At 38.1% G+C, this 25,263-nt stretch overlaps 1 protein-coding gene across 6 annotated transcripts in view; it reads left to right on the top strand.

Annotated features, from left to right (window-relative positions):
• The window catches only part of f (espin protein forked), a 438,384-nt gene that overhangs the window by 242,387 nt on the left and 170,734 nt on the right, over positions 1–25,263 (top strand). The window contains exon 1 of one of the 6 annotated variants that reach the window (XM_083132570.1): positions 865–1,018. The exons of the other annotated variants lie outside the window; for them this stretch is intronic. The gene's annotated coding sequence lies outside the window, so the exon portion shown is untranslated. Of the gene's footprint in view, positions 1–864; positions 1,019–25,263 lie in introns of those variants that run through there. 6 annotated transcript variants of the gene reach the window in all.

Below are 25,263 nucleotides of genomic sequence, written 5' to 3'. Positions count from 1 at the left end.
ATGTTAAGGAATCCAAACAAAATAACAACAAAGCAGTTGACAGCTCTTGCACCAACATCGTTATAATTAAAATCCTCAACAATGCCAGGATGTAAGAGAAAATTTTGTGAAAATAGGAGTGGACACGTTGCCTTGAAATATCTATGCATCTCGCTACACCTCAAATGATTCTTGGTTCCATTCATTACACAATATCTTATTTAGGGATTAGGGATAGGTTTTTCGCTGTTACATAATTATCTTCTTTGTATAACTTTCGTGTGTTCTGTAAAGTATCAACTTTGTAATAGAAAATTGTCGGGATTGTCTCCCACCAAATCTGAAAGTACTGTTCAATTCAGCCAACCAGATATGAGATAGGAATTTATTGTTATTTTGAATGCTTTTGTTCATTAAATGAAAGCGGAAGTAGATGTCTTCAGGGAGATTTTACGATACGCAGTTTTCACTCTTGATATCAGCACCATCTGCTGGCAGATTTAGCAACCTGATTTTTCTGGCTTTACTTGAGTTTTAGTTAGTTCAGACTTCAGGGGGTATCCATTGGTTCTGTAATATTGCGTTAACCTTTTGTTCCATTGAGAGCACTTTCCTTACTTTGTCTATAATTGAGATCTTTAGCGTCAAGTTCTGAATGAAAGCTATTAGTTCCCCGTGACCCAGATAGATGGCAGATGTGTCACACTCGGCGCGTGAAATTTGTTCCGGGTCTCAACGCTCGGAAGGATGTGGCGATGTGGTTCGGAAAGCGTCCGCTAGATGGTTCTGTCTCCCAGCGCTTGCTTTGGCACTTTCCGCGAACACGCTACGTTCAGAGAAAACGTTTTGCGCTCGCTAACATCGGGTCGACCGTGTCATGCGTCGTGTATAAAGTGCATTTTTGAAAGTGGGCATTAATTGGTGTTGTTTCTTTGTGCTGTGATACAATGAGTGTGTCAAACGCCAGTGTTCATAGAACTAGTGTTTATTTCGGATATCCCATTGCTGTGTTCTGACATTAAGCAGCGTGTAGGCAAACGTAAGTACATTGCGTACTGTAAATTAGTTCTATTTGCATTACAGTACTTTCATCATGGTCAGTAATTGTCCAATACACTTCTATTTGACCCGTGGACATAGGCGTAACTTGGCGGAGGTAAAGGGGAGACTTGCCCCCCAAAATTTTGAGTTTGATTAAAATTTTCAAGTTAATAGTACCTTTGTTAACCTCACGGGACTTGAGCAAAATAATTAAGAGTAATATTTGTGATTTTGCAAATACCACAGTTACATCATATTATTTATTTATACTGCTGGACAATGAAAACCGGACACTTTAATATTTGACATCTGCATTGCAATAACAGCTCGCAGGTATATTACAGAATGTTCGGCAGATCATGTAGTACCATATGCACCATTCATAGGCTCGGACTTTGTTTATGCATTCGTACTTAATTCAGTTTCTGCAACATTTAGTTAGCCCTTGTACCAGAACTTTTATCGACCCATTGCGTTATCACAAAAAATGCAAGTGTCCGGCTTTTTTTGTCCAGCAGTATAGTTAGTTTGGAAAACTTCACGCCTGCCCCCCTGAAAGTTGAGTCCCAAGTTCGATTCTGCCCGCTCAAAATTAGGCCCCAAGTTACGGCCATGCCTGTAGACATAGAGAACGGTTGTCAGAGAGTGGGGTGCTCAGAAATGATTTAAATAATCTAACAGACGTTTTTGACAGAACTTCCAGCGCCCTGTGGACACGATAATTTTGTCAGGTATTTTTAATGATGCAAGAAATGGAACTTTCACGACATATTTTTAGGACATTGGAGATGCTAATTTTTACTATATCTTTTGCCATTGCCTTATGCAGGCCTAATCGTAATTCTTGAAAATTCAACTTAACCAAGACGAGAAAAAGATGGGCAAACTCTCGAACTATAATGGACATTCATTTGTTTTCTCGTCTCGCTTGTGCCCGAGTGCCCCGTGTTGCCACATGTATAACTCCCCTAACTTGCTTCGTTCTCAAAACACATTCAACAACGTTAAAATATTACTCCTGTGCTTTTGCGTATGCTGTCTTACCCTTCGTAATGACACAAACACAGGTGAATAAAAGTGACGACAATGCGTTGAAGAACGCCGGAAAGTTAGGCAACGCAGGGGCAGGATCGCATGGTAAGCATCTGATTGCATCACTCCCACTTCCTTCGTTTGCTTAGGGTTCGACTACAACGCCAGATGGGATTTCTCATAACCAAATATAGTTCCTGATAACTAATATTTCTTTAGGATGTATTACCAGTACTGTTGTTTAGAGTTACCAAAAAACTTGTTCTTAATTTTACCAAATTTAGATAAGGCCATCCATTTTGTTTGTTTCTTTATGCTTAACCACACAGGTTTCGACATTTCAAACAAATACGTTATTTTTCTACATTCATGTGTAAGTGGCTCTGGATCTCACTCAGCCTCTTGGGTATCTTGAGAGATGAAGGCGGTTGGACCGTGATGCTGATCACACCACCTTCACTATGGTTGAGATGGAGTATGTGTAGGCCCAACCTCCACGTCCTCTGTATGCCGTCATGGCACAGTGCAATAGTTTCAACAGCCCCGTGGCAATGCTACGACGCCAGGGGTCCCGGGTTCGAATCCTGGCCCGGGCATGGACGTTTGCGAGTGTCCATTCATCACTTTCATCATGTCACCACTCATCCCCATATTCGAAAATTAGCCAAAAGTGGTGGCACAAAAAGGCGAAGTAAAATAAAGCAAATCAATCAATCAACGAAATTCATTACGTGGTTGAAATTTAGGTGCCCCGGAGTTGTGAACTTTTACACCAATAAGTAGCCGCCGACCTGCCTGGCGGAGTGGTTAGCACCGAGCGCTAGGATGGGTCCCGGGTTCGAATCCTGGCCTGGTAATGGGTGTTCTTTGCGAGTGTCCCTCATTCACTTTAATCAAATCGTCACCTCACCGTCATGTCGCGGTTAGTCAAAAGTGACAGGAAGGCGAAGTAAAACAAACCAAATCAATAAACAATGGTAGAGTTTTCTGCACCGTGGAACTTCCTATTTGGGGAAAAACGTAAAGATAGAAACCTACGTGGCTTGTTGTTTTGCTGTTTAGTGAAAATAATATTCTTGTTGCACACAACGTTGTTCGTGTGACCGATTCAATTATGCAGCATGATTGTCCTAGTTGAGTTCAAATGACCTTGGACAAAAATGCTTTGTAAAGAATGGAATTTCGGCCGTGGGAGCGAGTCGAGCCGACACCCGTGACGGAATGGTTAGCATAGCGCTCTAGGACGCCAATGGTCCCTGGTTCGAATCCTGGCATCAATTTCATCATTCATCTCCATCGTCGAAATGAGTCAAAAATGGAAGAAATGCGACGCTAAGTAACAAAAATCAAATCAGGACTGAGTAGAGCCTGCGGCGTCGACAGACATTGCCGTACGCAGGATTTTGTTTTGCGGTATACGGTATACGCAACAAGATATTTCGTTTATTTAGAACTTTCCACTCTCAAAAAAGTCAATCGGGGGTTATTTTAACTGCTGTTGTATTTACCACTCTGGATTTCCACAATTCTTCACTACTTTGTTTGAAAAAAAAATATTTTCAAAACTTCGGAGAGGGCTGTTGCCCCATCAGCCCCCCTCTTAGTACGCCATTGCATGCAGAAGGTCTTACGGAACAGTGAAAGACCGTACTCCCTATTCCAACTGAGTACCAAAGAAAAATAGCGTAAACACATGCAGGATTACAGCTGTGTTTACGAGTTTCATTCGCTCCTCTGTTAGCGATTAACTAAGTGCATAAAGTTTTATGAAAGCGTCACAATCTTCAAGACGAGCCTCTTTTTCAGCACAGAACGTTCCCTGACGTAAATATACATTCATATTACAAAGAAACGTATTTTTCCAGTGGCCTTCTTCCGACGCCATAAGCTCACGTCGTCGTCACGGGCTGAATGCCTTTATATCTTCCGCATGCCTGCCCAAAGCGACATTGTTTTATCGTCGATGGCTACGCTTCGGGTGAAAGGAAAGTCGCGGTCGGTGTTGGAAGTTTGTGAACAAGCAGAAATTCCTTATTTTATACTTTTTTCCAGCTATGGCGCACAAAAGACGGTCTGCACTGGCGTTAAGGGTGTGAGTAGGAAGTGAAAGGTTTGGTTCGCGTGTGTAGTTCAGCCGCCATGATAAAGTCATCGACTATGTCCAGCAGGACTTGAACTTGGAAGGTGGGGCGGGGGATTGCGTCGCGGTCTCTGCTTTAGCCTGATTTAAGAGCGTTTGCACCAATGTGGATTGTTTTAAATGACTTTTAAAGAAATTATTTATAGAATAATTTAGAGGAAAAGGTCTAAATATGGGCCCCCCTTTTTATGTTGTCATTTTCGGAGGAAAAAAATTAATATATCAAGCACCTGCCTTTAAAATGCATATCTATGAAATATATACTTAAATGTAATAGCATGCTAAAGCATAGAAGGTCTCTATTTTTTTTCAAGAAAAAGCAATTTCCAAAAAATGGTAAAATGATGTACTTCAAAGTTGTGGTCTAAATATGAGCTACTAGTGGCAATATCACAAAAAGCAATTAAAATTTAAAAAAACTCATTTATCGCTAAAACATTATAAAATTCATATTTATGAATAATCTGTTGTTTTGAAAATCACGTGGAACGGGAAAAATCGAAATTAAGAAAAACATCCAAATATTTGTTGAAAATGTGATCTCAACATTAGACGTCATGTCATAGCCCATATTTAGACCATCACGCTATTTTTCTTCTTCAATTTATTTTCACTCTCTGTGGTACATATTTCACAAACAAATCATGGCATTATAAAAGCCCACATTTGTTTTATGTACCGCTAATATCATAACCTATACAAAGCAGATGAGAATTCAGAAAACCCTGAGTTAAAACATTCCTGCAAAAAGTTTTCGGAGGTCGCAATTCTATAACAGCGTCCAAGGCCGAAACTAACCACCACTTTCTCTTGCGAATTGGCGCCGCAAGCTTTGTGCTTGACAGATAACCCGTTCCCATAGCCTCTGCCAGGCTGCAGCACCCGGGAGCGCTGATAACTCCAAAACCCATATTTAAACCTTCGCCCATGTTTAGACCTTCTCCTCTACATAAGGATTTTGTAAATATCAGAACCATTTTATGTAAAAGTACATTAATCTCGTAATCATTTAGGCCTAATGGCGTTTATTGGGCTCTTAAGAAAGGGAAAGAAAGGAAACAATGTGTATGTACTGCAGCTCATAGGAAAGCAAATGTAATATGTAAACACATTTAAATTTCTCTTGATTTGAAATTCAGGAATTTTAATGGCAAAAATGGCAAACATTTTGGGTACAATAATGTACAAAATACTATTCATGTTAAACCGTAAATAGTGTAATTATCATTAAACTGTAAATAAACATGGCGGCTGATATTTTGCAAACTGTTATTTAAAAAATCACCAAAATTCGGCTACAAAGACTATGAAAAATATTTTAAGTTTCAATTAAGCCAGAGTGTTTTATTTTCACTGGAAAGAAGTAACTGAAATTATTAGAGTTTCATTAACACACTCAATAAACATTTCCATAGCAGATTCATATGTACAGTGTCAGAAACAGAAAAATGTATAGCCTATTTACACATATTTTTTTATTTCCTTTAATCAAACCGTTCAAATATTTTACAGGGCTGTTTACCAGGGAAAGAAACATTTATATGTATGGTGCCAAAAAGTGTACAGGCAATTTAATATATATATATATATATATATATATATATATATTTGATTCATGAAATGATTTCGTCTCCGAAACCGATATCTTCAGCAATAATAAACAACGAGAGTTAATGGCACAGCTGTGCACGTGGTCCGGCACGATACATTTTCCCGAACGACCACCGACAGGTCGGTATACAGCCGGAGGTACCCACAACAAATCGGCAGTCTGACTGGACCGACGACGGCTCGCTATGAACGAGTCGCTGACCCCCCCGTGAGAATTTCAGTTATGTGAAGGAAGAAATCGGGTTGTTGAAGCACTCCATCTCCCTTCAGGACAAAGCCAGTGATCCTTTCGAAGGTTGCATGGAAAAGCAAAAACGGTTGGAATTGATATCTTGCACTTTGTCCACAACTTCTTGCGTCCCCAGCAAGGTGCTATAGGGGAGAACTCCGATTTTATCGGCGCGTGTGCAAAATGCGTGTTGCATCATTCATTATGTCTGGTCAGTACGGGTGTCTGAATCGGGGAGGGGGTGTTGGTGGGGAAAGCGCGCCTCTTCAATAATCCAAACACAAGAGCCCCGTTTAGTTCGATACAGTTTTTCACCCCAGGTGTAGACGAGGTGAAGGAAGCGCAGTGTCAGGCTGGTGCAAGAAAATGATGTTCAGCCAAGCAGACTCTGTACGTAAGAATACACTGTAAAAAAAAATACACTTTCTGCACATTTTTGGAACACTTCCTAGAAACTACTTTTGATCACTTCTTGTACACATTAAATGTGCACAAGAAGTGTACAGGAAGTGCTTCAATAGTGTACAGGAAGTGCTTCAAAATGTACAGGAAGTGTACAAAAAGTGCAGCAAAAGAAGTGTACAGGAAGTGTGCCAGAAGTGCTTCCAATGTAAATGTGTCCCAAAAGTGTGTAAGAAGTGTGCTGCAGAAACTACTTTTGATCACTTCTGGTACACTTTACACATTTGGAACACTTGTGAAAATACTTGAGCGACACTTTCAGAACACATTGAAAGCACTTCTTGCACACATGAGATACATCGCAATTCAGTACTCATACTTAGTTTCTAGAATAAAAATACAGTTGAGTCACATTTAACTTGACAATTGAAGGAGGAAAAAGCAACAACTTTCACACAGAACTCAAAGTGTGTCAATTGACACACAAAAGTGCGTAATTTTTTTGACTCCAATGACACATTAAAAATGCATCAAACTGAAAGATGCACCTAAATGCATCGAAATAAATGTGTCAAATGACACATTAAAGTGGATATTTCGGTTGATGCACCTAAACGTGTCGTTGGAGTCAAAAAATTTGATGCATCTTTAGTGTGTAGAGTGACACATTGAAATGCATCAATTTTTTTCTTTTCTTGCATACCTGCAAGGGAAAAGTTCCAATACATTTCTCCACTGTAAAAAAATTTCACTTTTCAAACACTCTCTTGAAGCACTTCACATTTAATGTGCTTCAGAAGTGTTGTATATGCTGAAAAAGTGATGGAAAGGAATATTGTCAATATTATATATTCTGCAAGTGTGTTAAGTGCATTCTAGAAATTATTTTATCATTTATAGTACACTTCCCACATTTAGAACATGCTGAAAACACTTCTTAGTACACAACGAAATAATTTATCAGTACTGTAATATTTTAGGCGGAGGGAGCTTAGTGTAAATTTCTCTAGTGCAGGGTAATGGGGGTGCTAAGCTACATTTAATTAAAAAATTGAGCTTGTTCACATTTGTGCACATATAAACACACCTTTCTGCTTCAAAGTGGCATGGCCTTGTGAGTTCATGGTTGGTTATACGTGCAAATTTTGAATTGAATATTGAAACTGAAATGACACTTTCAGGAGATATTGAAAATAACTTTTGCACAAAATGAGAGATCATAGCTGAAAAAAGAAAGTAAATCAATTTTTCTTCTCATTTAATCTACATGTTTATGCCTTATCGTGTATACATGCAGATTAACAATCACAAGAATAAACCAAATAGGAAAAAAATTCAATTATGAACAAAAAATAAATGATGCAGGAGTAAAGAAGCATTGTCATTAAACAGAAAAAAATCAACAACCTGTAACCTAAAATGAATATAAAACACAGAAACACTATGAATACCATTTTCAATCACCACACCATTGTTGCTAATGAACAATAAGAGAAACTTAGGTGCAATTCATAGTAAAATGATACAGAAGATCCTGAGACAGAACATTTATTGTTTGTCACAGATACACTGGTACTTAATGCATAGTCTGCTTTCAATCCTTGAACTTCTCACATAAGATAGATGACTTGAGGTGACAGTCTGTCTTTATGGCCTAATAGTATACATATACTGGACTAATACCATACATGTAGCACAACTTTTGGGGTAGTCTAATTCAAAACTATAGTATATGTCAACAAGTGCATAGATAAATGTTCGTAAAGTGGCATACTGCACTTTCTAGCATCTGCAGCTACCGGGACAACATTCCTTCCACTAATAGTGCCAGATAGGGTGCTTCTTTCTCAAAATCTTTTGTTACCAAACGGTGATAATTCCTGAAAATAAATGAAGCATGCATAAATATCATATTTTTTTCTTGAATTTAATTACAAAACATCACATTTATTCCTGATCAAGTATTATCCAATTAAAACAATCTCTCTCTCGCAATGAGACTTAACTATGCATCAACCCACAAAAAAAGAAAAAAATACATGGTAGAACAATGCCCTCAAATAGCTGTTGTACACTGACATTAAATTTGACTTATTTAATATCTGCCATGACCCAAGAACACAATGCTTTGACATTCAAGCAGATCCCTGTACCAATTTGCTTCCCTTTTACCTACACTAAATTCCATGACTCCACATCCCTTTGAGGGGTCAAGGCCTGCCAGACAGACAGCTTTTCATTGGATAATATGTGCTTAACACATTGTGTACCATCAGCACTGTTACTGGTGTTCAAGCTCACAGTATTTTATTTATTGCATGTAGCTCCCCAACTGTTATGATGTTGGGTTAATACAGAACTTTGGAACTCCAAAGAGTTCAAACCAAGAACCACTCATATTAAAGACAACAACAGTAACCAAGAATTCAGCTCTTCTATTTTACTAATGACTACAAAATATTTAGAATCCAACTTGTCAACTTCTAAACCTTTAGTATATTACTTTCACTGTTCCTCCCCTCAACTACAGCAATTAAAGTTTGTATGCGCTTACCTTTGATGCATGAAGACGGGTACACAAAAATACTCCTATACAGGCCAGACTTGAACCCGAAACTCATCACAAGAGCACTTTCTCCTTTATGTTGCATGTCTTTGCACAGGGCCAAGAAAATATTGATGTGAAGTTACTGTAAAACAAAACAAATACCATATTTACTGGTATGAAACAGAGAACATTCAAGGTTTATTTAAATTAGCACTGGGAAAATATTACCATACCCAGGTGGTGTAAATATAATAGCAATAATATTCTTTGTAAAACTATAGAGGAGACAGATTCTGAAATATACTTATAAGCCAAAACAAAATGATTAAAGATATAGCATACTCAATTTAGTTCATTTATATTACTTTTCTGTTCATAAACGTTTATCCTATACATAAAAAATTGATTTAAAAAATACAAGACTAATTTTTCCTGTTTATATCATATAATATGAATGTGAAACAGTCAACACTTTATCACAGAGGAACATTACTTGGAGCTTTGAAAATATAATAATTAGGAACTTATGTGAGACTAAAACAGATGAAGAGAATGCATGGTTTTAAATTATGTAATTTGTATATGAATTGCAATTGGAAACTCTTCATAACTTATGCCCGACCCTGTGGCCGAGTGGTTAGCACATCGCGCTGCGACGCCAAGGGTCCCGGGTTCGAATCCCGGTCGGGCTTGGTTGTTTGTTTGTTTGTTTCATCAATTTCATCATTTCATCACTCATCCCCATCTTCGCAAATTAGCCAAGAGGCACAAAACGCGAAGTAAAATAAACTAAATCAATCAATCTTCATAACTTATCTCTCTTTTCTTCTCTTCCCTCCCCCTCTCACTCTTTTCTCCTTCCCATCCCACCACCTCTCTTTCCCTCACAAAAGGATAGAAAATTTGAGAGGGAGAGAGAAAGGCAGACTGAGGGCTCACTCTATCACTCTCCTCTTCTCTCTCACTCTTTTCTTCCTTCTCTCTTTCCTTTTTCTGTTCCTTCAGAGAAAGGATGACTGTCTCACACACATATTTCTCTGTCTGTCTCCCTCTAGGAGAGAAGAAAAATGGAAGAAATGCAGTGAGAGAGAAAGGGAAGATGACACACACACACACACATATTTCTCTCTCTCTAAATGAGACACACACTCTCATACATATGTGTGTGTGTTGGAGAGAAGAAAAATGATAAATCCAGTGAGAGACACAGAGAGCGAGAGAGAGATAAAGGAGAAGAGGGAATAAAAGACATGAGTGAGGGAAGGAGTCTATTTCGCTCTGACAAAGAGAGAGGCTGAATAGAGAAAGCAAGTGGAAAGAAAAGAGAAAAGAAAGGATGAAACAAAAAGAAAAACAAATAAGAGGAGAAAGAGTTCTCTCTGCTCCTCTACCACTTTCCATGACTAAATGTCATTGTAATAATTAAATTTCCAAGTCTTTGATGTGCATAAAAGTTTGTATGTTAATAGAAAAAAATACCATTCCATATCTCAAGCAATTAAGAAAGTGAAAGAGAATATACATGACTGTTTCTCGTGTTGGCCATTATTTTTGTATAGTTAAGTTACTTAAAATAATTTATCACTTGCACAAAAAAATATTTAGAGTGGTGTATTCTGGATTTTCCATCTGTGGATGACAGTTTGTATTTAAAGGTGGTAGGAAAAATTTAGAGCCAAAATTACTTTATGACTTAAAAATGCATATTCCACATGTCATTAGGATAATAGGCATTGCTACAGACACTTTTCAAAGGAAGCATAAAAAGAGGTAATATGCACAAATAGATAAAATAAAATAAAAGAGACAAGATATAGTTATTGCACATTAAGCAGTATAAAAGCAAAATTAAACAGCAAAATTGACATGATATCCTTATCTATAACATCTATGAGTATAAAAATAATTTTCCACAAGAGAATTCCACTACTGAAAGAGAGAGAGACAGACAGACAGACTACAAACCTTAACAGTTAAGCATATTGAATTAACCTAAGTCTCATTTATAAAGCTGGTATCAAAGGTATGAGGGGGTTAAGATCTGATCATTATGTCATCCAATAAGAAGCTATTCAGATTGTGAGTGATGTTATGAGTTATCAGGATTTTCGAAAGGAGGAGGGGTACATATGCTTATTTTTATTAATGAGCCCTCAATTTGCCATTTTTTCTGCCTTTGATGTTTTTTTTTTCAACATTTTTTAAGGAATACTGAGCAAAAGAGGTGGTTATAAGTTGTGACCCCCACCAACCCCCTTTTGATATGCCACATTGATGTTGCGTCAAGCAGTTTAATAAATCTGAGCCTTAAATGTACCTAATGTTGAAGCGAAGGAAATATATTCTGAAGACAGTTTAAATTAATTCAACTTTGACTTCTTCTATTTATATTTGTTAACTCGCAAGTCCAAATTTCAAACAGGAGGAATACTTTTATCATGGTAAATTGTCTACGGAAAGTGAGATTTCTTATCACTGATTGATTTGGAAATGCAAATATTCATGTTTAAGATAACAATATGTAACACACACTTACCTTTTGCATCCTTGGTGGGTAGATATCCACAATAAGCACAGAATAATCCTTCTTCAGTCGAATCATATGCCTCACAATTCTCTGCACGACAATAGCTTCTGAATATTTCTCTCTTGTCTTCATGACAGGAACAATAGGTGCCTTAAGAATAATAATAAAAGAAACTTTTGCATGAGAACTAGTGATATCAAAACAAAATACTAGTTGAGTATATCAATTTAATGGCACAGTTAAGAATAATGAACAACAGACAAGTAGCATTTAAAAATATTTTTTTTTATAAAGTCCTAGGATGATCATTTCATTCTTATTACTAAGATGAGTGATATATATATTTTTTATTGTTTAAAGTGATGTTAGTATGGAATGTTAATTCGATATTATCCATTGTCTAGTTCTTGAAACTACACTGGATATGGAAAATATCCAATTAATATTGCGTGCTAATGTGGCGCGCCCAAGGAGAGTTATTGGTGGGGGTTATAACCCCCTTTCGCCTGCACTTAAAAAAAAAAAGAAGAACGCCAGACGTACGAAAAGATGGCAAAATGAGGACGGACCACAAAAGAAAGTGCGCACGCCACTGATAGAACCATTGTCTCTAGCATTCATGGATTTTTTAATATAATATTCCTTATCTTTCACATATATAAGGTTAAGATATTCTAGATTTTTATTACGCCGACTCCTCTTTTCTAAAAGAAAAAAAATAACATCCAGAATGTGTAAATGCCTCTCGTTCGTTTCCATATTTCTTTCCCCCTCTCTCGCTTCCCTATTTCTCTCTCTCTCCCATGTACTCGTATTTTTTCTCTTTCCCATCTCCCTCGGTTCTTGTATTCCGCTCCCCCCTCCTCTTCGGTGTATGTCTATGTATCTCTTCTCTTTCCTTCACTCTCTGTCCGGTTCTTCAATTCTCTTCCTTTCTCATATTCTCTGCCGTTTCTTTCATCTATTTTTTCTCTCCTTTAAAGCACTTCTTTCTTATGATGACATGCGAACATGATGTAAATATTTCCAACATCTCCACATAAGAAAAAGTGTTTTAAAAGAAATAAAAGAAAGGGAGATGGAAGAAGCGGCAGAGAATGTGAGAAAGGAATAGAATTAAAGAGTCAGACAGAGAATGAAGGAAAGAGAAAAGAGACAGATAAAGATAAAGGAGCGAGTCGGGCACACACACACACGGTGAAGAGAGAGAGGAGGAGAAGAGAATTGTTTGAATTGTTGGTTTTAACTACACTTTATGTACAAATAGGTTGGTCGGAACGGACCTATAGTTTAAAGCGTGATCCCAATCACTGCGCAATGTGTCTGCAGCAGGTATCGAACCCGAGATCCTTTGATTACAAGCCAATGACGTAATCAGCCATCGGGAAGGAGACCGAGAACAAGAGAGGAAAGAGGCCGAGTCAGAGACAGGCGGGCGAGAGAGAAATAGAGAAACACAAGAGAGATAAAGCAATAGAAAAACGAGCGAAATAGAGAAGCAAGAATTGGAGAGAATGATATATATATCTCTGTGGAGATAGTAAAGAGAGAGAGAAAGAGGAACAAGTAGAAAAGAACAAACAGAAATAGAAAAAGACAGAGAAAGAAATATAAAAATGGAGAAAGAAATAGATGAGAGAGAGAGAGAGAGAAATATAGAAGCAAAGCAAGCGAAAAGAGGCAGGCAAGGAAGAGGAATAATAACAGAGAGAGAGAGAGAATAAAGAAGAAACAGGCCGAAAATGTGAGGGTAAACATAGGGAAATGAATGCTCGAAAACAGAGGAAATAAACAGGAAGGAAGAGATACTAAAATGAGAAATGAAGATGGGAAGCTTTAACGGAAAAGAAATTGACAAAAACGTTACAAACAAAAGGGAGAGAGGAATGAGAAGGCAGTTTTTTTTATTCCAAAAAAAGAGAATGAGGGGTCAAGTCACCGCGAGAGAGAAAAAGTGTGCTTTCTGCCATTTTCAAATTTTATATGCCTGTATATTTGCTTCACGGCACTGGAATTGTCCGCAATGACAAAAATAAATGAAATAGGCAGAGAACAAAAGCAAGGAAGCATTGAACTCTCACCTAACACATAACTTAGTTCTTGCAACTATTTAGATAACAACGCAGCTTAATGTGAAACTATTATGACAGTAGCGTACGCAGGATTTCATCAAGGGGGGTGTTCTTTCGAAAACTTTCTACAAATTCACATTACCATTGTTTTATTATACTTTAATAATAATAATAATAATAATAAATTAATAATTCTTATAATTAATTAATTAGTTAAATTACTACTAATAATTACTACTAATGCAGCTGCTATTTATGAAAGAAATAGAACAAAATTTCACATCACCTGCAAAAATAGTTCGAGATCGAGAATCTTTGGGGCCCGCCACACCACTACGTGTGTCTTCATGGCACGGTGCTATATGTACGGGGGAATCTACATTACCTTTACCTATGGAACTCGCCCAGGATGATGATGAAGCGCGAGAATACATGTTGCTAAATTCCATTGAGTCTATGTTTTCGTTGAAAAGTAAGTTTATAGACATTCCAACACATTTATCACTTCTAGGTGATTCACAAAGCACTTCTTCAACATTATTTAATGATGTGGATGTAGACTCAGCATCACTTGAGGAGTTCACAAGGGGATGTGAAATCAGTACCGGGAAGAATGTTTGCAATAAGGTCGGCAGACTCGGCACACTGCGACGAAGCAAGGAATTTTCACAATTCTCGCACGTCACTGCGCGACTTTTTGCAAAAAAAAAAATAATTGCAAAATTGAACTTTGCGTCCGCTTAGATTGTGTTTGGAATGTTGTGTTTTTCTTCATGCTGCATGGGAATAATAATTCAAATTATTATTATTACTGTCGCAGATCTTTGACTGGGATAAATTAGCCATTTTTAATTTTTTTCTACAACAATTTCCATAATATTTCAAAAGCTCAAGGGGGGGGGGGGTTAAACCCGGTAACCCCCCTTGCGTACGCCACTGTATTATGGTATGGTAAATAATGAGCCCTGAAGCTAATCTCCCATTTTGGTGTAATCGTTGGGTCTGACCAGGTTCTTTCCTTTATTCGCGCGTTTATAATTAGGCAGTTAAATCAGAATTTCAGCGAACAAAGAAACATATAAAATGAAATTGTAGAAAACATGCATAAATACTTACTTTTCTTACTCCGAAAATCTGTGGTGGTAGTTCGTTCTCTCCTGAATCTGCACAGAACTACAATACACAGTACACAATGCGAAATGAAGCACTACTGAAACACGTGTCGCGAGAAGACGCCAACCAAGCGAAATGCTTCCGGCGATTGCGAAAGTTGTCTTCAACCCCTCACGCCTCTCAAGATGTACCGTTACGGTGGTGAGTCATGAGGGGTTTGTCCAGAATTTTTCAGTAGCGAGCAGGTGGAAGAGTAAGAATAAACTTAGAACCAAAATAACCATAAGTTGGGACTCTGGGAAAAATTTCCTGTTTTGATTTTATTTTTGTTATTTAGCTTCGTATCACTTCCACTTTTGGCTAATCGCGACGATGAGGATGAGTGATGAAATTGATGAAGAGACACGCACCCATCTCCAGTCCGGGATTCGATCTCGGGACCACTTTCGTCGTAGCTCGATGTGGTCTTTCATATCTGTGCATCGTTAAAAAGAATAAAAAGACAAATAACTATTCGGAACAAATGACAATTGAAATTTGGTTAAAATGTGCGGCTTATATTCGGGCCAATACGGTATACCTATAAAAAGAAGCGAGGCGAATCCAGTTTCTATCTAATGAACGTACGGTAGTCTATACTTGTTAACAACTCCAAAGTATATTCAATTCAATGTCAATTTTATTGTTTGTAAGGTAATGATAATAACCAGCGCTCTTTTCCTGGTATATTTTAAAATTTATAAACATGCCGCAATATTTTCAATAGTTCTTACGATGAACACAAGAACAAACAGATGTGAAGTGTACCGAAACCTTTCTTCCCAATAATAGAACATTGATAACAACGCTAATAACACGGAAATTTTAACTTTCTATGGCTGAAGGGCAATAGGTCAAATCTTACTCTTAAAATCCTGTGCTTAAAATAATAATTTAATAATCGGGTCGTACATCTCTGCTACACTTAACGTTCCCTAACATTTTTATCGAAGAGAGTTCACCAAAAATGACAAGACGGGTATTATTTTTACAGTGTACAAACAATGTACCAATAATAAAATATTAGTGGCTTGTACGTACATGCATGGGTGGCACCAATTGTGATGTGACATTTTATATGTGTTACTGCTTTATATAATGAAATTGATTTATGTTCATAAGATATTAATTTGTCAAAAAAGTATAAAATGACAATCGATATGACCAACAACACAAAATGAAATCATGTGCTACAAAGTGTACAAGAAGTGTACAGACTTACTTTAAACAAAAGTGTACAGAAAGCGTTGAAGAAGTGCACACAACTTTGAATGTGTCCCCAAAGTATGCAACAAGTGTACAAAATTTCGTCATTTCGGGTCGCACACATCTAGAACACTTTAAGTACACTTTTGCAACACCTTCAGTACACATCTTGTGCATATTATATGCAAGAAAGTGTACCAAAAGTGTACAAGAAGTGTATTTTTTTTTACAGTGTAGGTACAGAGTGATACAAACGTCCCTTAACACACCCTATAAAATGTAAAGGGGTTAAGCTGGGTACAATTGCTCGTTATAGAAACAGGTTAGACGAAGCGGACGTCCGCCATATTGGTGGCCGCCATATTGAATTCAACTCAAGATTTTTAAATGGGAAGCGGGTGATGTGATATATCAAATCAGGCTACAATTTCTCGAGAAATGCAATGGAGAAGTTTATTTCGACGTATATTTAACCAGTAAAATGTTATTAATGAATTCTTGTACCAGTTTCCTCCTTTTCGAGGTGTCAGAAAACAAAGCATCTAAATGCGTCTAACGCATCGAGATCATACTGACGTCTAGGGTGAGAAATTCACGTGATTTTAATCAGATACACCCACAAAGAGTTGAGCAATATGAATGGTTGTGTCGAACAATTAGTGTCATTCTTCAATTGGAATGAAAAGTTTCATCGCCGTATTTAGAGTTTCATTTGGGAGGAGGAAGATCCAACATAAAACGCAAAGGAATACAATACTTTCGAACAAGGTTGTTAATGGTCCAGAAATCAATAAATTATAATGATTTATATTGGGTTCTGCAAGAGGAACCTTTTTTTTTCTCGCACAATTTAAATTCTGTCCAAGCTGCGTATTGTTTCATTTCAGTACAGAACTTGGATCGTATTTAAATCGATCCGGAAAAAAGGTTCCTGGACCGAATTGAAATACTTTACAAATAAAAAGGTTCTTTACGGTCCAGAACCCATTTACGCGTGTTGATTTCCCCCCCTGGACCGGAATTGAATTTATTTAAAACTCCTGGACCTTTAACAACCTTGCTTTCGAACGCCCTCTTGAAACCAGGATGGAGAGAAGATCCGAGTTGTTGAACATGTGCATAAAGATGCAAGCAGGCAGTGCTGGAATCTTACTGGAAGATTTTCTCGTTTTCCCCTGCTTTTGGAAACGAATGTATAGTCTGAGCACGAGAAGATAACGGTAGACTTTTTCCTCAGAGTATTCCTAACGAGGTCTACTTTTCAGAGACGCATAAGCACGCACGTCATGCCCTAGTTGGTGCGTAGTAAATGCGTGAGACGTCCAGGCCTAATCAGCAACGAAGAGGCTGGTCGGGCATTTTTATAGCCATAAATGCTGAACCAGAATATGTATCGCGAAATACTTTCTACAAAGTAACTAACTCTCTAGCTTTCTTAAACCCGAAGGCTTCAGCAACACAATCCTTCCATCTGTCCTTATCCTGGGCAAGATCAATCCAATCTTTTCCATCCTTACCGATTTCCTTTAGGTACATCTCAACGTTATCCATCAATCTTCGTCTTGGTCTTCTACAGGTCTCTTACCATCAGGTTTCCCAACAATAATCCTGTAAACTCCTCTTTCCTCTCCCATTCGTGCTACATGGTCTGCCCACCTAAGTCTTCTTGATTTAATTATTCTAATAATATCTGGACATGAGTACAAATTATGCAGTTCTAAATTATGTAACCTTCTCCACTCACCTGTCTCCTCGTCCCTTTTAGGTCCAAATATTTTCCTAAGGATTTTATTTTCAAATACTCTGAATTTATTGTCCCCTTTTTAATGTAAGAGACCAAGTCTCGCATCCATATAATACTACAGGCAAAATTACTGTTATGTTATACGAGAAGATAAAAGTTAATGAAGGGAAAGGAACATGAATTTATTGAATTAAGCCTGCTTTTTATTTCATCTTTAATATCATTTTAATTTGTCATTATTACTCCTAAGTACTTTTTTTTTAAGGAATACCCCTATACGGTAGTATACCCCGACAAACACAAATATCCATGTCCTAACCGGGATTCGACCCCGGGACCCCTGGCGTCATGGCGCGCTGAGCTAACCACTCCGCCCTTGGGGGCGACAGTAGACCACTGCGGATAAGGTGGAGGGTGTAACGATAAATTAAGCACTGAAATTAACATTAATTGAACTTTAAAAGAAATTGGATGGTGTTGTAAAATATTTGTGGAACGAGTTGGACAGAGGATTATAATCAGAGTGTACGCGGGCGGAGGGAGGCGGGGAGGATTTAGAAGAAATTGGGTCCCTAGGATGTCCTTTGTTTGGGCGACGTCGATATTATTATTATTATTAACAGTTTTGTTATCACTGTACTTCACTTCCACTAATTGCATACTTTGTATCAATATCACTTGTAAACTTTTAAAATATAGACACATCTAATTAACAATTATTCATTAAAGTTCGATAAAACAATACACTTAGATTTAACTAGAGAACACTCATCTAAGGCCCGTTTTAGACGAAAGCCATTTCCTTAGCATTTTTCTTAACATTTATGCCATAACCAAAAAGATACCATGTAAAGTGAGAAATCTTATGGCATTTCAGATGCCATGGCATTTCTGAAGGATAGGCTCGGTCCGTAGCATTTTTCGTAGCGTAACCAATCAGAAGCGACCTCTAGGTCATGCGCGGAGAAGTAATGGCGGCCGCATGAGATGTAATCAAAGTATCACTTCACATTTTTGAAGGGCGATAACTATTCAGCCGAGAGGAATAACATTTCCTACAAAAAGGTTTTAGTTAACAAATCAATGGCACTGCTTAAATACATACTTTACAACGTTTACTGTAAACGTATGGAAGAATGCATTAGATGTTTCAAATGTAAACACCGTGCACTCAGCAAAGATGGTGTAACTGGACGTGCCTTTCATGCTGTATATATTATACATTGTAATCGCAAGAGCTAGCCGAAAAGTTACATGAAATGCTTCCGCCTAAAGTACTTCTGCTATAAGATTTTTGGAAGCATTTATATAGCATTTATGATAGCAAAAATGTTAGAGGAAATGCTTTCGTCTAAAGCTCTTGTTGTTGTTACTTTCCGGCTTTCATGGCATCAAACTGATGAATGAGAGACCAAAAGAAAGAAACCGACACTACATTACGGTAGCCGCACTGTCCGCCAACTGAGAAACAACGATGTTGATTTCAACCGTCAATATCTCTCCACTTGACTTTCAATTGCTGACATTCAAAATGTTTGCATTCGTTCTTGTTGCGTGACCTCTGAACATAGGGCTATGATGTAAGAAGTTATTTAAACACTAGAAACCCCTTCCTTTTATGAAATAAGCAAGTAATATAAGAGGACTTTTACATGTTGTTTTATTTTGTTATTATCATGTTATTAAGACATCTTAGTAGTTGATGGTATTTGTCACTTCTGCCTTTCAGCATCTCATTTTTTGTGCGCGCCCTCTGGACTTGGCGCCTGTAGGCTATAGCCTAGGATAGCCTAGTGGCAAATCGCTCCCTGCATAGACTAGAAATGGGCTCCAAAGACGTTTCTTAAACTTGTTTCTCTACATCCTGATTACAAACTTTAGAATTTACAAAATCCCTTTTCTGCTTGATCCCCTGCTGTATTCTTATTATATCACGTCGCTAAACAACACATTAAATGTTTTTCACTGATGTCTCTAGGAATTTCAAAGCCACAAGTAACATAATCTCCCCCTCCCCTCTCCCCATCCCTCCTGACCGTCCAAAACCACTGTACTTTCCCAGATGAAAAGTCGAACTTGAAGCGGATTTCTGAGTCGCAAAAAGAAGTTGCCTAAAGTTTTGGACAACGGGATGGACTTGGATGAGATGCGCTCGGTACGATTGCACATGCAAGTTTTTAGCGTGGACTGTACCCTCGTTTTTTTCATGGCCAGCGCAGGTTCACTGAGCTGGAGTCACACAAATTACGACAATTCTTCTCAGTCGGTGAAGCGCGTAACACGAAACGGAAGCACTTATGCAATTGCAAATCCAGATTCCTCTTTTTGTCTTTTTTTTTTTATTCCAGCCCAGCTAATGCCACTTGCAATGCTTGGATTACTCTGTTCCAGCTCGCAAAGAGACGCGCAGAACTTGTACGTAGTCGCCTCACAATTTTCCCCATGCTTGCGGTTGTTTTTGCCATGAGACGTTTCATGTCATAAGAGACCAGAAGTGTAGCGATTTTAAAGGCAACATTGAAGTGTTCCATTTCATGCACAGGTTGGACTTATAGTTTAAAGTCGAATCCCAACCACTATGTGCCTCCACCAGGTATCGACGGTGTTACCACTACGCTATCAGGCTGGCCGAGACATGGGCTTATCAAACTGCCAAATATAACGTTGAAATACGTACTAATAACATGAAAGTATCGATGTGATACACCGCAGTATGGAAATTATCAGAACAAAAATTACCAAAATATCAGTAAGCTGAGATATTGACATACCGAGATTTCCGAAATATCGGGAAATTTTCATAGCGATTCAGAATTTTTTGAATACCTGTACCCATCCTGGATCGGTGGCCGGACATGTGTGATCTTTGTGGGTGTTCCATCGTATCAATTATGCTCATCGTCACGATTAGTCAAAAGTGCCAGAAAGCGACGCTAAATAAAAAAAATGAAATCAGGTGAGGACTTGGCATGTTTTGCCCAGAGGTCTTCGCTCTACATAGATCGGCAATTGCCTGTCAGTGGCAACCTTGAAGCTATGCAGCCTAGCAGCACACGTAGTCCACAAGCTGTCCATATTGCAGGGATTCAATTTATTTATTTCGCAAAGATCCTTAACAGAACATAATGTTCCAATAGTAAAGGATCGTATTAAAAACATTTATAATAAAGAATAAATATACATTTTAAAATTACAGATCTACGCAATTACAAAATTACAAAATACAAAGAAAAATATACAAAAAATAGAGAATATAAAAGGAAATAGGTATGTTATACAAAGTTACAGAACAAAATACAAACACAATATAGTACAATCACAACAGAGTATCGCTAAACACTTTCAAATACAATCATATATAATACATCGCACAATAGTCGATGAACACTAAGATTAATTACACAAATTGTACAAATATCAAATCGATATGAGAGTATATGAAGCATGACTTTAAATACATAGTATCGATAAAAATAATTACAAACACAGCTTCACTAAACACTGAATAATTTTAATACAATCAAATTTAAATGTTAGGCAATTACAATATATTTCTTTTTATAATTAAACTATATGTTATAAAAGGAAGCGCGAAGTCTACTTTAATTCCGTTTTGAACAAGTTTGTTATAATACGCCACTGATACTGTATGTATGTATTCTTACAAGGCCGACCCTATAAGTGGTTGCGGGGCCTGGTTATTAAATTAATCAGATTTCTTCCCTTACTCTGATGAAATAATGTCCTATGTAATCATAATATAAGCATTATTTAATTTTTATATGCAGGGTGAGTCAAAAGTCAGGAACCATAGTGTTATTCACGTCAGCGTGTATTGTTGCACAATATGTTGACCCTCTTCACCAAGGCACATGTTCAGACGACGCTCCCAGTTCTTCAGGACACTGAGGATTGTGGCAGGCGGTATTTGCACAGCACGTTCCGTCTTCCTCCCTTGGTGGAATAAACCATTGCCTTCAGGTGACCCCATAGGTGTGAGGTCAGGGGACCTCGCGGGCCACTCAACGGGGCCACGCCAACCTGTCCACCTCCCCGGAAACTTCAGTAAAGTGTCCTGCACATTAGTCCTATGGTTCCTGACTTTTGACTCACCCTGTATTTCGTATTATTTTGTAAGAGCAGTAAGCAGAACATTTTGAAAGTTAAAACTGAGAATTATAGGATGCTAATACAATTTATTGTCTCATTTCAATTCAGATGTACTCCTGATGGGACGTTTATTATACAAAACTCTTTAACTATAAAAGTGACAATATTTAATTATATCCAATAATATAATTGTTTTTGTTTACTATTCATTGGTTGTTTACGTTGTAGTGAATTTACATAATTTCAAATAAAATATTATTTTCACTTCATCATCTCATTGTGTAAGTAAACGAGGAATACATATTGACTATTTTTTACACAAGTATTTGAACATGTAGTAGCGTACTTTGTTTAGAAAGTGATTTCCGTAAATTTTGTATATCTTCAGTACCTATGTCAAAATAACCTATGAATCCAGGCTATATCACATTAGATACTTAATTGTTTATACAGGGTGGATACTCACCGGGAATTCCTTGAATTCCGAGAATTCTGCGTGAATTATTTGCTCCGGGAATTGTGCGGGAATTTTTCTCTGTAACGTGAAAAATTGCAGCTCTTATTAATCAAAATCCTGTTGAATTTATACATATTTAAAAATGCCCTGAGGTAGGTTATACAGCGTATCAGTTGCTGATGTGTGAGGATAACTTTTCATACTCTTTCTTCCAAATTCGAACAATTTCTCACCTAGGAAGAAACCTAATATAGGAAATATTCTAGTGCTTTATGGGGAAAAGACCACTCTTGCCTCACGACTGCCATCTGTTGTCATTTTTGCATACTATTTATCTTCTTCCATAGTTGGTAATAGAAGAGAAGAGAAATTTTGTTGTAAATAGGATTCTTTTCAGTTCGTTAGGAACCAATATAGTTGAATATGTCACTCTCCCTTCATGAAAGCCTTGAAAATTAATTTTAATGCACTTTAGATTGTCTACGTAGTCTATGTAAACTACAACTCAATGTAATCTACGCGTAGATTACGTGTAGACAACGCATGTAGACGTAAACTTACAGTCTACGGCACATCACTGATTTTAGGATACATTGGAATCACATGAACCCTTTATATTGTTAATATATTAGTGTGTGGGGGGGGGGGGGCGGGAGATTGTAATACGTAAAGTTGAAATACCCTGTTTGTACCCTTGAATTTTTGGAAAGTTCGCCCTGGAGACCAAGAATTATACATGAATTTTATTATGGTCCTAGAATGGTCACCCTGTTATATACATTGTCCTTGAGTACTTGAATGGTGTTTACTTACTAAGCTTTGTTTTGCCATTTCTGGCGTAAAGAAGGAACTGGGTACAGTATCTTTTTCTTGACGTGATCACCTACCAAGACTAGAAATTCGGCAGGAAAGTGCCAACTTGAAAGTGCAGACTGGGTGTGCCGATCTTTTCCCAACTTTCCCGCCGACTTGCACGCATATGAAAACATTTACGCAAATGCCAGGAAAAGCGTCCTGTGAGACAAAACTTTTCTAGGCCAATATGTCGAACCCACTTTTATCGTGGCATGCTTGCTGGAGGGTGGGGACGCTGGAGTCGACGTTAGAATTCTCTTTCCGTGCCTCAAGAATTGTTTTCTTCAAGTTTCTTTCCTTTTTTGTAAATAAAATACGTGACTTTCACATGCTCTGGATCTTCTTGTGTATGTATTACAAAGAAGGTCGTCTGTAAGAATTAAAGAGTACTGCAGCGAGAAGATTTCGCTCGAGCGCCAAATAGTTCGCACGGGCGACGCTAGATGGCGTACCGATTTGAGAGCTTCTTTACTCGAGCGGATAACGCTCGAACAGGCAAAACGAGCAGTATAGACTCGAAGTCGAGTAGTACACGTATAACCGTATCTTGTCTGTGGTAGTGAGCCCTAGAATATGGATGGTGAAGTGAAATTGGAACTTAAGTGAACATAGTAATCATCTCCTGGAAAATGTAGTTTAGTCTATCTTGCCAATACAGTGATATATGAAAATGCAATAAGATGATTGTGGGCTGAATCTGCCAGGACGGATATTGTACATACGGTTATTATGACATTAAAATTATATTCCATTGTATAAGCTCGAACGAAAGTGGTTCCATGCAGAACTCAAATGAGAATGTATTACTTTAGTTTTTCCAGTAACAGAACCGTGGTGGTGGTGTTGGCAAAGTGCGCTACGACGTCAGGGGTCCCGGGTTCGATCCCGGCATGGATGTTCTTTGTGAGTGTCCCTACATCAATGTAATCATATCATCACTCATCTCATCGTTGCGATTTGCCAAAAGTGGAAGAAAAGCGTCGTAACATAACATAATCAATCAGTAACATAAATATGAATTTGTTTTCTGGTTCACTTTATGCACAGATAGACTAATCGTGATTGGATCCGAACCGCTATGTGCCTCTATCGGATATCGAACCCTTGACCTCCTGATTACAAGGCGACGACATTACCACGTCATCGGAACGTCAATAATAGAATTATGTCACTGAACACCTTGGGGCAGCATACGTTGTGGACAAATTGATTGAAGTTTAAGTCCGCTTTATGTACAGACAGGCTAGTCGAAACTGGACCTACAGTTTTCAAGTGTGATTGGAACCAATGTGTGTCTCCACCGTGTATTGAACCCTGGACTTCTTGGGCGAGGGCATTGCTATTACGCCATTGGGAAGGCCTACTTCATATTTGATTTACAATTAATTGTAATGTGGACCTTTCAGCTGGACAACAGCGTGATGAGTTCACTATAAATAAATTGACAGCCAAGGACACTTCTGAGTTGCAAAAACGTCATTTGGCACCAATGAGGTCGTTGTGCATGATACAAGCGTTTTTGCCTGTTTCTTATAAATAAATCCCCCCCGTTTACGTGGGATGAGCTAGCGAGAGATTGGCAACCTTCTGGAATGCTTTTTTTTTTTTTTAATGCAGGCAGAGAGATGAGATAGTCATCTGTCATGATTCTGCGGGGGGATGTTGTGTAACGTGACCCTCTCGCGAGGACACGCTTGTGTCGGAAAACAATGCAATGTGGGACGCCGAGATCGTGTTGCAACGTGATGAACTGGGACTCACGAACGCGACAAAAACACGCCGGAAACGGGTTACGCGATACGGTCGGATCCTTAATCCACAATGAGGGGAAAGTACATTTGAAAACTGTTCTAGAACGTCCATGTTTCAATAGTATCATCCGTGTGATAGGAGCGAATGGTTGCATGAGGACCATTTTTCTTTAGTAGGTTCTTTTGACAACATGTTAAGTAAAGGTAAAGTGAAGTCACATTTTTAGGGGATGTAGGGGTAGGCTCCACACATTCTCGATCTCTATGTTGGAGGTGATGTGATCAGCACCATGCTCTAGCCACCTTTGCCCCCCAGGATTGCCCCCAGGTACCCATTTGAGGCTGGGTGAAACCCAGGGCCGCTTTATGCGGGGACAAGACCGGAAAAATTGCGACCTAAGATCACT

Source organism: Lepisma saccharinum, chromosome 12 (genome assembly GCF_977018435.1).
Source record: "Lepisma saccharinum chromosome 12, izLepSacc3.1, whole genome shotgun sequence".
NCBI lineage: Eukaryota > Metazoa > Arthropoda > Insecta > Zygentoma > Lepismatidae > Lepisma > Lepisma saccharinum.
This window is presented reverse-complemented; position numbering and strand designations above follow the sequence as displayed.